The sequence below is a fragment of the Nycticebus coucang genome, chromosome 8 (genome assembly GCF_027406575.1).
Source record: "Nycticebus coucang isolate mNycCou1 chromosome 8, mNycCou1.pri, whole genome shotgun sequence".
NCBI lineage: Eukaryota > Metazoa > Chordata > Mammalia > Primates > Lorisidae > Nycticebus > Nycticebus coucang.
This window is the reverse complement of record NC_069787.1, coordinates 43,368,750-43,378,102: the sequence shown is the minus strand read 5'-3', so window position 1 is coordinate 43,378,102 and position 9,353 is coordinate 43,368,750. Positions and strand designations below refer to the sequence as shown.

The window sequence follows — 9,353 nt, the reverse complement described above, 5'->3', positions numbered from 1 at the left end:
AGGGTTTTATCAGCTTTTTTGGTTTAAACTCATACCAGCTCCAGAGAGAGCATTTAACACCTTCCTAACATGCCATTCAGCCTTTCAGAAATCTGAGTCCTCTGCAAGTCAAGCCAGTGAAAGGATTGTGTCATAAAAGAGCCCACCTCCCCAAATTACCTGTTTCTCACACACTAAAGCAAAAGAAAACCACAGGTTACCATCATTAATCCCAGAACTAATAACTTAAGTAGCAGGACTAGTCACTGATTTTGAATTTTATAATTACCAAGTTGTGCATAGCAGGGCATTTAACCGCATCCCATGCTTAGGACAGCCCTGGACAGCAGCAGCTGCTGGAAATAAATAAGGCAATACAGATGGTTCCCAGGTTAAGAAAAATATTGGTTGTATAAGTCTGTTCTTAAGTTGAATTTGTATGTAACTTGTAACCAGGTGATGCATTTACCTATGATCGGTAATAGCCTCCATTCATAAGTGCAAGTCATGTGTCAGTCAAATGTTTATAACTCACTGACTTACTCTACTATCCTCTGTTCATAAGTACGAATGGTATGTAAGTCAGATGTTTGTAATGCAGAGACTGCCTGTATAGGCTGTTTTTGTTGTTGTTGTTTGTTTTTTTAAGCCACTTACCTGGTAGAATTAAATCCCACCATTCTCATTCTGATGAATGGAGCAGGCTTAATGTATCATGGTACCTACTTTCCTGCTTCAGTGTAAGTGGACAGCACTCTGGTGTTGCTGAAATGATACTCATTGTATTAGTGCAGGACCAGTGTCCTCCTACTGTGCAGAAGGCAGTTGCATCTGTCCCCTACTGACAGGGAAAGGAGATATGCATTAGTGGGCCTGGCCTGTCTACCATGTCCCCAGATGCATGCTGTAGATCAAATGTGAAATTCTAATATGACACTCTCTGTGATTCTGACTGCCCCCCATCCCATATAGTTTATCCTTGGCTTTTATCAAATGTGGCTCCATCTTTGAGCTCTAGGCAGCCCTATGGCCCTGCATGGAAAGCATGTGGATGAAGCTGCCATTCTTGGCTTCCTGGGGCCTATTTCTGTGATTTGGGGTCTCCTGTGCCTGGGTATGGTGGCCAGCATGTCTGGCCACACCTTCACTTCCTCCCCATCTCTAGGTGAGTGCTGTCCAGCCCAGATAGAAGTCATTGAGACCTTCCACCTAAAGTTCTTCATCAGCTGCTGGCTGCAGTTCAAGCTAGCCATCTCTGACTTTCCAGGATGTGAGGTTTTTGCCACCAAACCAGGCTTTGACACTGCTCTGGGTAGATTTACAAGTATTTTGAGTGTGAAAATGGACTTGCAGAGAGTCTGCCATGTGGACGTGTTGGGTCTGCTGCACATTCAGCTCACAGCGGCCGTCTGTCTGGATGAGCAGGGGTTGTTAAGAGCCCAGCCCAAGGTTTAATTAACACCAGGGCCCTGGCCTCTGTAGCTCCAAATGGCCGCGAGGAGGGGCTGGCATCCTGAGCTGGGTCATGGCCTCAGCAACCATCTACACTGAGCAGAAAGGAGTTCAGAGGGGAAATCCCTGGATCAGAGTCCTCTTCTACTGTTTCTGCCATTCTGCCTGTGAGTGTTGAAGCTGTTCCCTCTAAGCCTCCTCCCCCCTGAAATGGGGATGATGGGCCTCCTGCCTGCACGCAGCAAGTGAAAAGTGGCCAGTGTCGGTGCCGCTGTATCACGCCAACACCTTGTGCAGGAAACAGCCGGAACACGGACTGATGAATGTACAAGCTTGCAAGAGGTGAGGCCCCCCAGAAGTTCAGGAGAGCCGACCTACTGAGTAACCTCCCTTGTGGCTGCAGGAATGCTCCAGCTACCTCTGCAGCAGTTATTAAAACACTATACAACAGGTGTAGGAAGGCCTGGTACAAGGACTACGTGCTTAAGGATTGCTATGTTCTCTTTTCCCCAAGCTTTACTCTCACACCTGCACCACGAATTTTCAAGGCCCAATACCTGCTTACTAACGAGCAACCGATCTTATCATGTTAGACCACTCGATTGCTTGAGGGCTTGTCTCCAGGCCGCAAACCAACTTCTGGCCAGGAGATTGTCCTGCTCCCAGCGTTTCCCTCAAGAACCAGTGACTGTTCTTACAGGTATGGTTATCAATCTACTACAGGCCAGGAGTATCTTTAATAATTAATCAAAGATTGGCTGTACCACAGGCCAATGCATAACTGCTGCACAGCTGGGACACCAGTGGGGTGGAGCTGAGGTAGCAGCAGGAGAGGTATCCTGTGCACACTCAGTGTGCCCTGAGCCCAGGACCTGGCACAGTCCCACTGCCCTAGTTAGTCTCTAATGCTACCCCAGGAGGGCTGCAGGTTGTCCCTCTAGACAAGGGAAACCAAGGAGCAGCAAGAAGGCTGACTTGCTGGTGTGGCCATGGAAGGGAAACATCCAAGCATCCAGGTTCCAGTGTATAGAGCCCCCAAGGCCCTGCTTGGCAGTGCCTGTCCAACTCCAGACCAGTCATGGAGGCCAGAACAGGAACCCAAATAGGTATAGATCATGACTTCCTGGAGCCTCCTGCTGCACTTGGGGTTGTAGGCCATCCTGAGTCCACCCTTTCTCAACCTGCAGCCCAGTGTCAGGTGGTGCTATCTGCCATCTATTCTCCGTCGTTCTAGGCCAGGCTGGTCCTGAGATGCAGAGCTGGCTCTGGCATCATGCTTTGTCCTGCCCTAGGAGTGCCACTCAGAGGAGGATCTGGTGATTAGATGATTCTAGGACACTGAGGAAGACTGCTGGTCACAGAGAGGGTGTCCTGGCTAGGCCAGGGTCCCTGGATGTATCGGAATTCTCAAGCTATAAGAATAATAATAGCAGTGCATGGCTGAGAGAGGGGACAAGGTGGAATGCCTTGGGGAATTAGGGAAGCACCTCTCTTGGTCAACATGCACGGGCTGATGGACAAGCATCTGAAGTACATGAGCACGAGGAAGGCAGCTCTGGTGGGCACAGCCTCCCTCCCCAGCAGTCAATTCTCCAGAGCACAGGTCAGGGCTGAGGTGCCCTTCAGCTCCAGTCTCTATGCCAGCTAGACCTTTTGTGCAACCACTAGACCAGCTCTGAGGTCAAGGTCTTCAGTGACCTGGAGGTTCTGGAGAACTTGGAGGTGAGTAACATTCATGTGCATGAGTCAGAGCAGCAGGAAGGGCCAGGAGGGAAGAGAGGACATGAAGGGGATGTCCTGGGCCACCTCTCTTTAAAATTAAGAATAATAGCAACTCCAGATTCTCTTTAGACCATATGAATCTTTTACTAAAAAAAAAAAAATGACAATTAGAATTTTTTTAAATGATATTCTCTTTCCTTTTCTCTTTCGACTTAACATCATTGCCTATCTGATCTATCAGGCAATTCCCCAGCTACAAGTTAAGCATGTGAGGGTGGCACTGGGAAGATGGTGTGTGTGTTCAGGGGGCGTGGGGAACGTCCAGTGTCTGGATTGAGGGAGGGACACTGCTCAGGACAAGTCCCCTTTCCCCAGACCTCACTCCCCCATTGGGTTGGGCAAGGTTGATCTCTAAGGCCTGGATCCTGATAAGCCTAGAAGGAGTTCTAGGGCGATGGGATGAAGGAGTCTGTTGTCTTTCTGCCTGCTCCTCCTCTTTTCTTGCCACAGATCTGGCTCACTGTTCTTTGAGAGAGCCAGAGAGTACGTGTGTTGTGGATAAGGGAGGATGGCCAGTTGCCCTGAGGACTGCTGGAGGTGGGCCTGGGAACAGAGGTCCGGGCTGCATCTCAGAGAGCTGGCACTTGGTGATACTTCATGTTAGTTTAGCATTTATTAAGCAAGGAGAATTCAGTGGAGTAGAATTGTCCTTTCTTTATAGACATTCCTTCCTGACTGTACGCTGTCCGTAAGCAGTGCCCAGGTGTCACCATCTGCCTAGGTATGACTCAAGAAGTGGTGACCACCCATACCCTTTGGGTCCTGGGAGAGACAGCCATTGTCTTGGGCTGAAATAAGGGTGCTACCAGAGATGGGGTGCACTGAGTGGTACACCCCTGTGAGTTGCTCAGCCCCACTCATGGTCCCCCCACTGTCTACATAGCCTGCTCCCCCCACTGTCTATATCAGTGGTTCTCAACCTTCCTAATGATGTAATGCATTTCCATCGTGAGAAAGGGGTTGCGACCCACAGGTTGAGAACCACTGGTCTATGGTCTTCTCTCCCCAACTGTCTACATGGCCTACTCCCTCCACTGTCTGCATAGCATCCTACCCAAAGCCCTGGTCTCTCTCCCAGGTGAAATGCAGGTCCCATGTCATGCAGGCCTTTGAGAGGAGACTCCTTTGGGCTGCCCAACTTCATCACATATGAAGTTAGTGTGTCAGACCCTGAAGCTGGCAGAAGAGACATTGGACAGGTTCTGCACCTTGGTCTCAACCCCCACAGCATAAAGGAATGGTTGACTGAATGAGTGCTGGAGTTGCTCTGGAGATCCCAGCGTCAGGGGTTCCTGACTGTATGCTGTTCAGCTGTATGCTGAAAATCTGTGAAAGGAAGGCATGAACGGGTGGCCACCACTCATCTGGGGACAATTGCAGCAAGGCAGGGCCTGTCCAAGAGGAGCCCCAAATCTATATTCTTTGTATAAAATTTCCTGCCCTTAAAGTGTTGGCACCTGGCACTTACTGTTGTGAAGCACTGCCCATCTTGGGCTGGGATAGCCAGCTCCCCCATTTTGCAACCTCTGTCCTAGGGACCAGTTCAGTCTTGGGGACTGAGAGTCGTGTCTCAATTGTTTCCCTTGCACTGGTTCACACAGTTATTCATTCAGCAAGAACTCAATGATGTGTGGTTCTTGGAGGGAAGTTGCAGAGGGACACTCAGGGGAGAGCCAGAAAGACTTTCCTGGGCACTGGTGTTTATAGGGAAGTCTTGATGCTGAGCTTTGAGAAGCCAGTTACCCACCCACCTGTCATTCTACTGCAGGGTGAGCCATTACAGGCGCCCTGGAAGAAGAATGGTCAACATCCTTAATTTAAGCCACTCTAGTTGGTGTGCAGTCCTATCTCATTGCTGTGTTTTTCCATTTAACTGATTTCTTGAGATGTAGTCAATGTGCCAACAACCCACCCTTTTAAAGTGTCTGGCTCAGTGATGTTTAGAATATTCACAGACATGCACAACCGTAGCCAGAGAGAACTTGAGACCCATTTTCATTACCCCTTAAGAAATGTTCACCCTCCAACCGCACTACCTCCCCCCAGAATAGGCAATGTGTTTGCTTATTCTGGATGAACATTTCATAGAAAATGAATCATAATGTGTGGACCTTTGTGACTGGCCTCTTCCATTTAGCATAATGCTTTCAAAATTCATAGTGTTTCTCAATTCTCTTGTGTAGAAGTGGAATTGCTGGATCATATGGTTTAAATATTTAAATGTTTGAGGAACAGCCAGACTGTTTTCCAAAGCAGCTGCACCATTTTACATTCCTAGTAGCAGTATGTAAAGTTTCCAATTTTTCTACATCCTCCCTAGCACCTGTGAGTGTCCATAATTTTTATTCCAGCCAACCTAATGGGTGTTAGTGATATCTAATGGCTCTGATTTGCATTGCTCTGATGGCTCATTTATTATTGAGTTATAGAAGTTCAATATGTAGTCTGGATATAAGCATCTAATAGATATATGGTTAGCAAAAACATGTCCTATTCTGTGGGTTGTCTCTTCACTTTCTTAACTGAAATCCTTCAAAGGATGAAAGTTTTTAATTTTGATGGTGTCCCATTTATCTCTCCAGTTTTTCTCTTGTTGCTTATTCTTTTGATGTTGTATGTAAATTACTATGTTTGTAATTTGCATTTCCCTAGCAACTAATAATCTTGAACTTCTTTCTCTGTGCTTATTCAGCATTTGTATTAATACATCTTCTTGGGTGAAATGTCTGTTCTAAAGTTTTGCCTATTTTGAATTGCGTTATCTGGTTTTCATTGAGTCAAAAGTTTCTTATATGTTCTACATGTAAGTCCTTTGTCATATATATAGTTTTCAAATATTTCCTCCTAGATTATGATTAGCCTTTTTGTTTTCTTAACAGCATCTCTGGAAGAATACTTTTTTACTGTGATGAATTCGGTTTGTAGATTTGTTGTTTAGAATTCATGTTTTTAGTTTCATATTAAAGAAATCTTTTCCAAGCTGAAGAATATTAAGAATCTTTTTTCTAGAAGTTTTCTCTATTTAGTTATGACATTTAGGTCTATGACTCAGTCTAATTAAATTTTGTAGCTACTATGAGATATGGGTGGAGGTATATTATGTTGCATATAGATCTCCAGGTGTTCCAGCAACATTTCTTGAAGCACTATCCTTTCCTGTATTGAGTTGCCTTGCATCTTTGTAAAAATTAATTGTCCATCTACATGTGAGTCCACTTCTAGCCTCTCTTTTATTTGTGTGTCTTTTTTAATGCCATAAACACTTGATTTGATTACTTTTACTTTATAGGGCTTGAAACTAGTTGTGTAAGGACTTCCAACTTTCTCTTTTTGGTGAAGTGATTGGAGCAGAACGTAGTAGATGGGTCATTATTATATTCCACCGCAGATTCTGAAATACCCTGGTCAGTAACAAAGTTACCTCCTAAGAGATTGACTTCCTTAAAGAAAGAAGACTCAAACTAGCATTAGCAGCACTAGATGATAGAGAGAAAATGGAGCAAACCCTTCCATGTTCTGAGGAAATTGATTTTAACTTGGAATCTCATACCCAGCCAAACTATCAATCAAGTGTGAAAACAAAATAAACATTTTCTGAGACACAGACTCAGAAACCAATCAATAGGCCATCTCAGGGAAAATTTCTTCAAATATACATGCCAAACAGAACATGAATCCAAAAAAGAGAATACACAGTATCCAAGGAAAGCAGACCAAATCTAGAAGAATCCCCAGTGATAGGTATGTAGCAGGTCCAGGAATCAGCCAGTCTATACCAGCGAGTCAGAGAGTCTGCAGAGGAAGATTGCAAGCACAAAAGGGAATTTTCTGAGGCAGTTATTTTCTTATTCTTCCATAGATACAGTGTTTATTTTCTAAAACTTATTTAATAATTTTTATTTATTATTGATATTCTACAGTTGGAATATTATAAGCATTTTCTCATTTATTCTGTTTGGTCTTATCTGTGCTTCCTTGATCTTGGTTTTGAGTCTGACATTATTTTGGAAAATTCAAGTCACTATTGCTTCATATATCCTATGGTTCATTTCTCTATTCTTCTCCTGGAATTCCCATTATATACAAAAAACCTTTTGTAGTTATGTCACAGTTATAATTCTGGCAAATCCTGTTGCTTTTTTATCTAGTATGATTTCTCTCTGCTTTTCACCTCAGAGAGTTTACATTGACATATCCTCAAGGTCACTGATTCTTCCTTAGCTGGTCCAATCGAACAATGAACTCATCAAAGGTATTCTTTATTTCTATAACAGCTTTAAATTTCTAGCATTTTATTTTATTATTTCTTAGAATTTCAATTTTTCTGCTTATCTGTGTTTTCTTGTTGTCTATTTTTTCCATTAGACCCCTTAGCAAACTAACCATTGTTAACTTAAGTTTCTGGTCTAATAATTACAACATTACTACCATGTCTAGGTCTGGTTCTGGTCCTTGCTCTGTATTTTCAGACCCTGTTTTTTTCTTTCGCTTTGTTTAGCATTTTACCTATTAGAATGCTTTGTGGATTTTTGTTGTTGAAAAGCAGACATGGTCAGCAGACCAGGTAAAGAAATTGTAGTATATAGGCCTTTAGTATGTGGTAGAAAGGTGTGGAGCGAATATAACCATCTATAATCTTAATGTAATCTATAATTAGGCCTAATCCTAATCCTAATCTATAATTAGGCCTCAGTCTTTGAGTGAACCGGTGTCACTGGGCTATAAGCATTACCAGCCCTTCTCAGGTCCTTAATTGGTTTTTACATACAGGAGTTTTTTTGTTAATTATTTATTTTCTTTATAAACAATCATGTAATTTGCAAATAAAGACAGTTTTATTTTTTCCCACTCCAATTTGTATACATATATATTTTTTTCACCCTCCATTGTATATCATTGCATTGGTTAGTATTTCTTGTAAAATACTGAATAGGAGTTATAAGAATAAACATCTTACCTCTTCCTGATCTTAGGGGAAAGACATTTGGTTTTGTACTATTAAGTAGGTATGATATTAGCAGTACATATATTTTGTAGTTGTTCTCTTTATGAGATTGAGGAAATACCCCTCTATTGCTTGTTTTATAGAAACATTTTATTGTAAATGTTGGCTGCTGTCAGTGCTTTTCTGTACCTATTTCTATATCATGTGAATTTTCCCCTTTAGCCTATTGATATGATGGATTGTATTAATTGATTGGGAAATGTTGAATAAGCCTTACACACTTGGAATGAATGAATCTCAATTGTTTATTGTCTAGGAGTCATTTTTATGCATTATAGGATTTAATTTTTAATGCATAGGTCCCTTTTATCTGTAGGGGATATATTCCTAGACTCCTAGTGCATGCCTGAAACTACAGACAGTACCAAACTTTATATATACTATTGTTTTCCCCTTACATGCATACCTATATTAAATGTTAAATGTAAGTCAGACAATCAGACTGCATAAGGTTACAATAATCACTAATAAGAAAATAGAGCAATTATAACAGTATATTGGAATAAAACTCATGTGGATGCCCGCTGTGCCTTCATTTGTTCTCTCTCTCTCTTTCCCCACCCCCACCACATCAACCCCTCTCTCCCTCTCTCCAAACCAGGAAAGAAAAACTATGGGTAAGAAGGGACTACTATCTACTATATATATACATTTTTTTTTTTTTCAGTTTTTGGCCAGGGCTGGGTTTGAACGCACCACCTCTGGCATATGGGGCCAGCGCCCTACTGCATTGAGCCACAAGAGCCGCCCCTATCTACTATGTTTTGTTGAGGATTTTGCGTCTATGTTTTTGAGATAGGTTCTGTAATATTCCTTTCTTGTAATGTCTTAGAGTGATTCTGCCTCATACAATGAGAAAGCAGAAAGAAAGTCTTCCCTCTGTTTCTGTCTTCTGGAATATTTTAAAGAATTTGGTGTAATTTCTTCCTTAACTGGTAGAATTCACCAGAGGAACCCTATGAGCCTGGTGGTTTATTTTCATGGGACACCATGAATTGTTAATTCTGCTGCTTTAATAGATATTGGTCCGTTGTGCTTCTCTCTGTCTCCTTGTGTGAGTTCTGGCAGTTTGTGTCTTTCTAGGAGTTAGTCATTTTCCCCTAAGTTATCAAAGTGATGGGCTTACAGCTGTTCA

The 9,353-nt window shown here is 42.8% G+C and overlaps 1 long non-coding RNA gene across 1 annotated transcript; it reads left to right on the top strand.

Moving 5' to 3' along the window:
- Positions 1-1,399: 1,399 nt before the first annotated feature.
- Positions 1,400-4,469, top strand: LOC128591707 (uncharacterized). Its single transcript, XR_008381636.1, has 3 exons — positions 1,400-1,773; positions 2,666-3,153; positions 4,292-4,469. It is a non-coding gene; the product is annotated as an uncharacterized LOC128591707 (long non-coding RNA).
- The last annotated feature ends 4,884 nt before the right edge of the window (positions 4,470-9,353 follow it).